The sequence below is a fragment of the Squalius cephalus genome (genome assembly GCF_949319135.1).
Source record: "Squalius cephalus genome assembly, chromosome: 3".
Lineage (NCBI taxonomy): Eukaryota > Metazoa > Chordata > Actinopteri > Cypriniformes > Leuciscidae > Squalius > Squalius cephalus.
In genome coordinates, this window is record NC_137124.1 from 14,391,107 (window position 1) to 14,403,202 (window position 12,096).

Here is a 12,096-nt window from a genome sequence, read left to right on the forward strand (position 1 = left end):
TATGACAAATGACCTCAAAAACAGACAGATATTACAGTATGCAGAATTATGACACTGAATTCACTGGGTGACAGTACATCCTTATTTCTCTCCAAAACAAATGCTTGATTCAGCCACAAATTCAGTGGTTCTCCCTCTCTCACATGGTGCCTCCAAACACCATCAATCCCCTTTTTCAGAGTCCCACTTGCTCTATTTCCTTCGTTCCCTCCAAAATTCTTTCCCTCTTGACATGAAGACAAAACGCCACTCATATGGCTTGAAGCTTTGAAGAATAATTTGCTCTTTTCCAATTCCATTCATCACTATTTTTGTTTTTCTCCAATATCCCCGTCTGATATCTCCCTTTTTTTGACCTCGTTTCAACCAACATGGTTTCCAAAGACTGCAGCATTCGACTAGTATTTCAATTAGTGATGAGTCGTTCATGAACGATGAGCGTCTGTCACGTGACAAATGAACGAAAGACTCGGAAGGTAAAGTAATTATTCATGTTCCCTGTAAATTATTTTTGACTGCATTATAATGATTTCTTAATTCAGAATATGATCAAGATTGCGTAGGTGGAAGCGTTCGGGGAATTTGCCTGTTAAAACTATAAAATTTAAAGCCCCTTAATTGAACTAAATGACTCGAAAAAAGATTTGTTCATTTTGATGAACGAGATCGAACAAGAGAGTCAGTAAAATGATCCAAACTTCCCATCACTGATTTCAATCAGTCTTCTCAAGATTTAGCAATTATAAGGCAGATATTGCAATAGCAAAAGCTGTTTGATTAATTTCTGTGAATGAATTAATTCAGAAACTCTGATTCAATGATTCATTTATGTCACCTCTCAAACATGTTGACAGTTCAAGTCTCAGTGTGGCATTTTTCATTTCTATAAATGTTATCGTCAAAGCAAATACAGTCAACATTTGAAGTGGATCAAAAAAGTTGGGTATTGTTAAAAACTCACGTATAACTTTGATGAAAGGTTTTTATGCACTTCAAATGTTGACTACTGTATATTCATTTAAGATCCATTAAGCCTAATTAATAATGACATTTGCCAAGCCAAGCATCATTATTATCATTGCTGCTTGGGAATTTGTACAAATCCTTAAAATTATTAACCAAAACTTTGGCACATAACTCATCCAGCACCGTTTGTCCAATGGAAATTAACATGTAAAATCAACTTGTGAAAAAAAAACCCTGTGCAACCACCCTTGTGACCACAAACAAACACCCCTCACATTTGCTTCAGGATACGACCCTGTCCACCAATATGAATATTCTCATGTCTCCTTTTCCGTAATGCCTTTCTGTATACTATCATTATACATCCATGCTTTCTCTGACATAGTGATGGTGATCTTTATTTTCACCATGAAATAAACTTTATAGACAAAAGGAAGGCGACAGACATGCTTGCTTAGAAGATAAAGAGCTCAACAAAGAGGAGGGAAACTGGGCAGTGCCAAGTCTGCCGACGTACGGAAACGCATCCCAGACTCTCAGTGTGACTGAACTGATCTAGAGACGGTTATGTAATAGGAAACACACACACACACACACACACACACACACACAGATGTACGCACTCAGCCTGAGATCTCTCTCTTTCTCATCCTCTTCATCCTTGGATCCAGAGGCCCAGCTCTTGGATAATGAATGAGAGGAATGTAGTGAACTGCATTTGACCGCTGTGTCCTTCAGAGAACATCATATTAAATGGATTTGTAAGGGAAGGAGGTAACCAATGTCAAAGTTTACGCTAAAAATGTTTATACCCTGAAAAGGTCCATTCACCAAAAAAATAACTGGACAGGAATCAGACTTTCCTTCTTTGGTTCCAATTCTGATTGCACTTTTTGGATTTTAAGGAAGCAACTATACACAATTCCAGGGATTTCCAAACTGAATTTTGTCAGCCAAACCTCTTGACCTGAAATATTTACTTGAAGTTAATATTATTTCAATAACATAACACATTTATATGTTCACGGTTAATGTCAGTTAATGGTCACAGTATGACATGCATGCACAATGTTGTTATTATTGACTAAAACTAAAACTATTAAGAAGAATTATTGATCGAAGCACACCTGAAATAAAATATAAATATTTAGATGGAAAATTTTGAAGTGTTGCCTTGGCAACTAACTGAAATTAAATCATTTAAAGATGAAGTACTAAAATTACCAAAATCAAACTGAAATAAAAATAAATTAAAGCTAAATAGAAATAATTAAAAAGAATAATAACTAATAAAAATAAAGTCACATAACTGTCACATTCTAGCCCGATGAAGATGAACGCTACTATTTCATCCTTTGTGCCTATTAAAATCAGCAAACTCAGGAAATCCGCAAAGGTACAAACTCAACGAAACAGTGTGCATGCACAAACTATGCCAGACAGAACAGAAGGAGCTGAAGGGCTTATAACAAGATAACAAACTGAATACTATCTAATTAATGAGTAACCAAGGAGACTAATTAGTGGTGGGAAAATGAGAACAAAGAAACACTAGAGAACTAAGGGGCTGTTTACACGACACCGTTTTCAACTAAAAACTTCTATGCGCTTTGGCCGTTCATTTACACGACAATGCCATTTTGGGTGCCTGAAAACGCAAACTTTTGAAAACGGGTTTCAAAAGTACAAGTTTTTTAAAACGGTCTCCGTGTGAACAAAAAAGACGTGAATCTCTGAATGACGTCATGCACAAGCGTATTACGTGTTTAGTCTATGTTTCATCGAACATCTAATGGCCTGGCAGCAGAATACAGCGTTTTTAGTTGTATTCGCGGATCTGTGTGAATGGGGATCGTTTTGACAATGATGTCGTCTATATGCTGAAAACTCAAAGGAAAACCTTCTCCGTTTTAAGCAGGTTAAACAGGAACAGAAGACAGGGACAATGACATCAAACTGAACATAACTGAACATAACAAAATGGCTAAAACTTACATTAAAATGAAAATATTCAACTATATTAGTAAATTATTAAACACTGTAAACAAATAAATATTTATTTTTATGCTACTTAGTAGCATCGCTGGAGGGGGGTTGTAAGATGATGAAAAGCTACGAATTAAATCACAAAAAAAAAAATTGTTAAATTAATGAAATAGTAATTCAAAATCTCATGGGGTAATAAAAGTAAATATTTTGAGTCAAAGAAGTTTGGCTGACAAAAAGGTTTGGGAATCCCTAGTCTACAAGATCCACTTACGATGTTTTTGGGAAGCGCAGCCCTGGATTATATAAATCAGTGTATAGCTAAATCTCTCTGCTCAAAAGTTGGGATAAACAAAAATTTGCAATGCAGGGACATTGTGTTGACATTTTAGTTGTTAGTCAGAAAAGTAATTGGGCTGAATCTCACTTTTCTCACACGGCCACTACACCGCAAGTTGCATTAAAGGATAAAAATATATATTCAGACAGCTTTTCCTCACAGCACCTGACTAATCACTGTCTCCATCTCCACCTCCCTCTGTCTGTCTGGTTGTCCCTCACCACTCGTGCTTTCTTTCACGTCACTCTAATGTGTCAGTAAAGCTACTACTCAAGCTATTCATTTATCGTTTACTGTCTCTGAATGAAATATTAATAGGACCCTTGACAACAGGACTGGAAACAGCCATTAACACGCAATTACCCAGAGACATGATGTGTACAAACTACAAGGTCAACCTGCCTCTGTGTTTTCCTTCCAGTCTCTCGCGCTCATCTGTCGTCTTTGTCTTTCGGCATCTGAGCAAGACAGGCAGGTTTATCTCAACCACTGATGACTGCAACAACTGCACCTTAAACCACAGCGATGTCTGTAGATTTATAGGGGCGGTGAGGGCTGGAAGAAGGTTTAGTGATAAGAGCTTTATGATATGTTACTTTGGAGGTCTGTCAGTCACCTCGCAAAGGGGCTTTCAGTTATAGGAAGTAGCCAGTGCGGTCCCCCGAGAACTAAATTTTCTCCTAGGGCCATTTTCCTAGCATTCAAACTGCCAGCAGGAACTCTGAAGGGATGTAAACCGGCCGACATAATTTAAGCCCGCCGTTCAAGGATGGAGGACGCCGTGATCGGAGCTGTGTTTTTGTTGAGTGTCGTGGGTTTCGTGATAGTAGAGATGGAATGTAGACTTATAAGTTATGTGACTGAAAGAGAAAAAAGGAGGGCTAAAGAGATGAAATCTCAACAACTTGCAGTGCTACATATCATCGAGGCTGAGAAAAGAACAGAACGGCACAGACAATGGTGACAGGAAAATGCCGTTAACATTAGCTTTCTGTATGTTTATATCTTATTGCTGTTTTCATGTCCGTGGAGCAGTTTTTAAAAAACACCGGGTGCCAGTGTTTCATATGGCATGGGTTCAATCGACATACACTTTCCTCACTGGTAGTTCTTATTGTGCTCGGTTAGACCCTACTCTGAAGTAGGTACCCCCCCCATCCCCCCCCCCAAATAATTCCTATAACTGAAATCATTCCCAGTTCCTGCGGTGTGAGCACACCAAAAAGAGAGTACTTCCGCCAATAGTTATACGAGGTATAAAAACGTTCCTCCAGTGTGAATGCCCCTTAAAGGGATAGTTCGGCCAAAAATGATATTTAACCCATGATTTACTCACCCTCAAGCCGTTCGAGATGCATATGTCAATCATTTTTCAGACGAACACATTTTCAGTTATTTTAGAAAATGTCTTAGATCTTTCAGTGGTTATAATGTGAAGCTATGGGGTCCACCTCCTTCAAGTCCTAAAATGTGCATGCATCCTTCACAAAAGTAATCCATCCGGATCCAGGGGGATAAACGAAGGCCTTCTGAGGGTAATCCGTGCGGTTTTGTCGTAAAAATATACATATTTAAAACTTTATAAATGAAAATATCTTGCTTCCGGCAACGGTCGACGCGCGTTCACGGCAGATGGATGCCGGTGTATGATGTAGGACGTAGCGTGCACATTTTGGGACTTGAAGGAGGTGGACCCCATAACTTCACATTATAACCACTGAAAGATCTAAGACATTTTCTAAAATAACTGAAAATGTGTTCGTCTGAAAAAAGATTGACATATGCATCTCGAACGGCTTGAGGGTGAGTAAATCATGGGTTAAATATCATTTTTGGCCGAACTATCCCTTTAAGTGGAAAAAAAAATGGGACTCTACATCTACATAACACCAAGGGCCAGGGCCCAATTCGGCCCATTCCGCTTAAAAAACAAACAAAAACAGGTTAGTGTCATGTCTGTTTTTTCTTCTTCATGTATATCGGTTGATGGTATTCATGTCATGTGATTCACTGTTCCCCTCATGTGATGTAGTCATGTGTTTTCTGTCATGTGACACCTGTTTCCTGCTTGTTCATATTTTATGTCCTCATTAGTTCATTATCATGTTATTAAAATTAAAATAGCCCCACATCATCACATAGCCTTCACCATACCTAGAGATTGGCATGGTTTTATTTCAGTTAGCCTAATAGCTAGTTTGATTTGCATTGAGAGATGAGCTTATGGAAAGTACCCCATGCCAATCTCTAGGTATGGTGAAGGCTATGTGATGATGTGGGGCTATTTTAATTCCAAAGGCCAAGGGAACTTTATCAGGATGCATAGTATCCTAAAAAAAAAAAAAAAAAAAAAAAAAAAACTTAAAAATAAAAATCTGCCTGCCTCTATGGGAATTTAACATAGGGGTGTACAGACTTATGCACCCTGTATTTTAAGGAAGAACATTTATTTATTTACGATACATTATTCATTCACAAAGAAAATTGGTGTCCTTAAAGGTTGGATTTTTCCTAATTTTTTTAAATTAAGGCATTAAGTTCAATTTCCAAAAGATGATTTTTTATTCCTCTTTTTAGTCAACTTTAGCATGGGTGTCTAAACTTATGCATAGCACTGTAGTTTATAACATTTTAAATATGGATATTTTTCTTACAAAAACACAACACTTCGCTTCAAAGGGGCATTTATTAACCCACTGGAGTCGTATGGATTACTTTTATAATGGATGGATGCTCTTTTTGGAGCTTCAAAAACTCGGAAACTATTCAATGCCATTACTAAGCCGGGAAGAGCCAGGATATTATTTAATATAACTCTGATTGTGTTCGGCTGAAAGAAATAAGTCATATACACCGAGGATGGCTTGAGGTGGATTATTTTAATATTTGGGTGAACTATTCCTTTAAGCCCTCATGTTCGCCATGTTTCCTTGTTGTGTATTGTTAAATGTGACTCGCTGTCTGTTTCAAGGTTCATGTTCAAGTCTAATTAAGTTTATGTCAAGTTGAAGTCTGCTCAAGTTCATGTCATATCTTAGCTCTGTTTATTTTGTATTTGTTTAACTGCATCTGGGTTCACTTCAACTCACCTTCAGATAATATATTACATTGTGTGCTAGAAAAAACACCTGCGTCTCAAAAAGTGGCTGTCGGAGCGGGATAATGTACTAATCACATAGTTTTCAAAACTGAAGTAAAACAACTGGATGGCATAAAACTAGATTGCTCCAATTATAATACAAAGATCCAATTATAATCGACAAACTGTCTAGTGTCTACACTAGAAGCGGATGATGGGACGCCCTGTTCTTATTTCTGTTATGCTACACAGCCACTTTAATTTCCCCTTTGCATCTCAAATAAAATGCTTTAATTTACAAATAAAAATCAATCACTATGTTATGAAATAACTCCTGACTGTTGCTTCAAATGACATATGCTTCACAATGGCATTAATATGCTGAATTCAGTAGTTATTTTGGATCTTGTCAAAACAGAGTATAAGACTAATAAATAAAAGCCTTAATTTTGGCTCTTCCCTCTTTTTCTTTAAAAAGTAAAAAAAAAAAAAAAAATAGCCTAGGCTAGAGCCAATCCGTAAACATTAAAATACCCACCATTTCAATAGAATAGCCACGATGTGTAAGCAATATGAGTGTTAACATGAATTTAGTGTGTTTTAATCCATTTCACAACTTCATTGGTACCTAGAACCCTAAAACAACTGTACAAATGAAGAGAACAGCTTTACAGTTCAAATGCCACCCCCAAAAAAATGGACAATTAAAAGACAATAACCAGAAAATATGTTGAGCGATCTACACTATCAGATGAAAGCACACAACTTGAACTGAGCAGAAAAATGACACTGTATTCTTCTGTAGAGATGCCTTTGAAGTTGTTTCATAATTAATGAAGAACTTTGCAACATTGACAACATTACAACATTCCTGTTTTATTATGTGAAGCTGCTTTGAAATTGTTATTGTTATACTATTATAGTTTTTGTTAATAATTTGAACTAGATTTTTTTATATTTATCTTTTTCTCTTTTCATTTTAATTTTAATTTTAGTTAAAGTTTTGGTACTTTATGCGTTTTTGACTCTTTTTTTATATGTCTATATAGTTTTAGTCATTTTAGTTCTTTAACTTCAACTAAATGAAAATGAAAAATGCTGCCTTTTTATATTTAATTTCAATTAATGTTTATTTTAAGTGAATATTTTTATGGTTTTAGTTTTAGTTAACAATAATAACTCTTCTTTGAAACTATGTATTGTATAAAGTGCTATATAAATAAACGTGACCTTAAATCCTCCAAAAGATTTCCCCATTTACTTCCATTGTAAGTGCCCCATTGTCGCCTCTATTTTTGCTGCTTAATTTTTTTAATGAAAATTTGGAACAATTCAACATTATTTTTTGAGGTAAAGCTGTCGATTGCAAAAAAAAAAGTCAGTTAATCCATCTTTCAAATAAGCTGGAAACAGAAGCCGGGTCTAAGACGGGTCTGGTGATCAAAGAAGGGTTAACAGAGCTCTCACATTTGCAACTTTCATTAAACTCCTATATTCTCAAGAAATTGAAAAATTCAGAAATTCATACAGGATGCATCATGCTCTAAATGCAGGCGCGTCATCTGATCCCACACCGGCCATCAGTGATCATTGACGCGAGCTAAAAGCATTACAAACTCACAATGTCACTCCAATCTAAGGGGAAGCGATTGGCGAGCTTCCAAATGCACCTGTACATCCGTTGCATTTCTCCACTTTCTCCCTGCTCCATCCAGAGGTGTCCTTCGCCAACCCATCCAGCATCCGCTTTGCGGCCGCCAGTTGACCTTCTCACTGTGTTTGTCTTATCATACCGCTGCTACAACATCAGAACATACCAGGAATGTCAATGACATTAAGATCCAATCCAGGAAACGACCCCGCATACAGACACCGCAATATGTCAAAGCTCTTCTGCTATCAGCGTCTGAAACAACTGTTGTTATCGCCAACAAACTTCAAACAATGTGTACTTGGGTAGAGTGTACATGAAAAGGGTTCTAGAAAAAAGATACACAGCAGCATCACAGTTTCCGCGGTGAATTAGAGCGCATGGTCACGTCACGTGTGAGGACGTCTGAACGCAGAGACAGACGGGATGGCTTAAGGGGTGTGAAATTATCTGATGTGATTGAAATCTTGCCTCTGTCAAAGATTAACCCTTGTCAGTGTCTTATATACATTCTTATCATTCATCATGTAGCAGCACTGCAAAACCACCACAGGGCAGGTCTCTGTGCAAACCCCTGGGAATCCTTGAGCTGTCAGTTTGATCTTCAGCTGTCCTTAAAACCGTCATCATGGTCGTGAAATTGCCATCCAGCTCACCTAGTCAGCGTTTTCCATGGCAAATACCAGCATTTCTTATTTTTTAAATGTGTCTATTTTCTCTTTTAAGGCAAGACACTAGCCAAAAACTGGATTTTTTTTTATGCACTGGTCAATTTTGAGATTTTGGGCTATTTGTTTTGTTTTTTTAACCTATTAAGCCCTTTTACAAAGTCTTGATTTTGTTTGTTTTTTAGTCTAATAGAATAGGATTTCATGCTTAAATGTTCAAAAAAACATTATTTTCCACATATTTTACATTGTTGCAGCACCTCTATTCCCATTAGTCAGTAGTGGTCTGTTTAGTTCTGGTCTCTATGAAGCCCCTCCTTCTGAAAAACGCAGTCTGCTCTGATTGGTCAGATGGATCAGTGTGTTGTGATTGGCCAACCATTTTTCGAGCTTGTTTCGAGAGTTTCAACACACTACTAACGCAACTCAAACAGGCCTCGGCTCTTTTTTTGGGATATGCCTTGGGCGGGAATTATTTAAACGAGGGATATTATGACTTGTACGATTCTGTAAGAAAACTCAAGACTACAATGGAGGCGTTTCAGGGAGTTCAGAAACAGTGCTTACTAACATATAGAATAACTCCCTTTGGGATGACTTTGTGCTATGTAACTTTGCAGACATTTTTCATGCTCAAACAGCATAATTATATACTAAAGAAAGTTGAAAATGTAAAAAAGCATAATAAGGTCCTCTCAAGTGTTTTCATTTTATATAAAGGTTTTTAGAGGGGTTTGTTAATATATGATTTGCCTGATTTTAGAGAGGCTGCTCACTGCAGAGCCAATCGGTAAAGCTTGACATCATTTGGCTCTACAGTGAGCACCACTTGTGATTTTATATAACATCTTAATTCTTAAAACGTGGTGAATTTTAAAACATAACACTTCTCTGTTCACTTGCTTGGGCTAAGCGTTTCTTCAACTGGATATTCCCAAATCAGTGCTTACAAAATCTGCTTTTTGTCTAGTACAGCATGACATCTCTGGCAATACATTCAGCAGGAGATTCCCAGCTGAATTCACATTAGGACGAGCTAAAGCCGATTACATCCACAACGCTAATAAAACTTCTAATAAAATGAACATGCCTTACTAAAAAATACCACAGTAATGCTTATAGCTGTACTAACTACAGTTATTTTTTACTATGATAAAACTGTGGGAACATGGTATTATCCACTACTGTCATACCCCCCAAAAAATTGTATTAATTAATAAAAGAATGCAAGCTTCTTCTCATATTAAACTGGATTATATCCCTTAGACACAAACATTTTTTATTGTTAACATAAAACAAAAACATATTACCATAATTAATTTTTAAACATTAATTAAATTTCCATAATAATATATATATATTGGTTCTGAACAGTAGCTAAAGCCAGATAATTATAAATATTATTGGTATGTTTTTTTAAATTGGTTCTTCATTAGTTTGTTTGTTGTTTTGTTTTGCAAAAAATAAGTTGCAAAAGCAAAGTCATTGCAGACTCAGGTTGTATGTTCCTGATTAATGTCCCTTGCTCAAGAAACATAAGTTAAATGTCAAGACAAACGCACTGCTGAAATACAGCTGCCGCTGCTGTTACAGGCAAACAGGTTTGAATACAAAATACCTTCTGTTCTGCATGTAGCAGTCTGAAGATCACCTGACTCAATTATGCTAAGGACTGGTCACATCTCTTCTCTTCTCTTCTCTGGTGACGTGTTTACTTGCGTAAGGGCGGGACAACCTGTCACTCACATGAGATCAACCAATAGCAAACCAAAACCATCCAACCATCCAATTAATTCTCCACAAAATCATGTCCCGCCCTACATTTTTTCTTGTTTGAGAAGCTGTTCTTGGATATACATCACAATAGGAAAGAACAGACTGCAACTTCTGTTTCATGCCGACTTTAAGATTTGGGTAGGACAAAATGACAAAAACCATAAAATATGGACACGGGGTCATTGAAAGAAATATGTCAAAAGTATGATCCATTTACAAATCAGACATCACTATGCTCATTGCTCACATATTTAAACAATTAAAGGGATAGTTCACCCAAAAATGTAAAACTTTCATTCATCTTCGGAACACAAATGAAGATCTTTTTGATGAAATCTGAGAGCTTTCTGTCCCTCCATAGACAGCTACGCAACTATACTTTGACGCTTAAAAAAACTAATCCATATGAATTGAGCGGTTTAGTCCAAATATTCTTAAGAGACACTATCGCTTTATATGATGAACAGATTGAATTTAGGCTGTTATTCACATATAAACATTCATCAACTCGCACAGTTGTGGTAAACAGAAGCTCAAGCATGTTCGCTTGACGTGCGAGAACCAATGAGGTTCATTCCTGTGTTACGCAGCACGTTTGAGCTTCAGCAAGAACCAATGAGGTTCGTTCTCGTGTTACGCAGCATGTTTGAGCTTCAGCAAGAACCAATGAGGTTCATTCTCGTGTTACGCAGCACGTTTGAGCTTCAGCAAGAGTTTTGTTCTCGTGCATCAAGCTGGTTTGGTTGGGCTTCTGTTTATCTTCGCTGATCAATGTTTATATGTGAATAAAAGCCTAAATTTAATCTGCTCATTATATAAAGCGATTGTGTCTCTTCAGAAAATTTTGACTAAACCGCTCAATTCAAAACCGCTCAATCTCTTAATGAACTTTTTGAAGCGTCAAAGTGCAGTTACGTAGCTGTCTATGGCGGGACAGAAATCTCTCAGATTTCATCAGAAAGATCTTCATTTGTGTTCCGAAAATGAACGGAAGTCTTACAGGGTTGGAACGGCATGAAGGTGAGTAATTATCCCTTTAACTGAAAAGAATCGATTCAAAAGAGTGATTCATTCACAAATCAGCTCAATAGCTTTGATTCTATACAGCCTACAGAAAATGTGGGACACACATGATTTCTGAAATACTGTCAAGGCAAACACTTTGTAGGCGTCTATACAGTAACAGCTCTCATCAGACAAGAATTAAATCAATACAATTTTATGAAATTTGTGCCTCCAATTGGTTTGCCTATATGTCGCCAAATGGGTTACCCAGCAATGACCACAGATACCATATTGAGGGGAAAAAATAACTGAAATCTGAACTTGACCCAAAATAAAGTACAAATACAATTAATGTGTATGTGTTTGTTTTTTGCATGTTTACAGCGAGTGAGGGGTCCAGTGTCTGAGGGAAATATTACAAAAACTCTGGCATCATCTAAATGTCCTGAACACTGACCCTGGATATCTTGCAGCCTATTATAATGGGAGAAACTATATAGGAGTACTGTTCTAAAAACCCACAGGAAATTCCCAAGGGTACTCGAGCCCATTTAGCCTTCCGGGTTGGTCAACAAATTGACGTCATGACTGAATTGGTGTATAGCCATAAAAAAAAAATTCTAAG

At 37.0% G+C, this 12,096-nt stretch overlaps 1 protein-coding gene across 3 annotated transcripts in view; it reads right to left on the reverse strand.

The window, feature by feature from the left end:
- The window catches only part of syt7b (synaptotagmin VIIb), a 136,765-nt gene that overhangs the window by 123,480 nt on the left and 1,189 nt on the right, over positions 1-12,096 (reverse strand). The gene's annotated exons all lie outside the window — the stretch shown is intronic.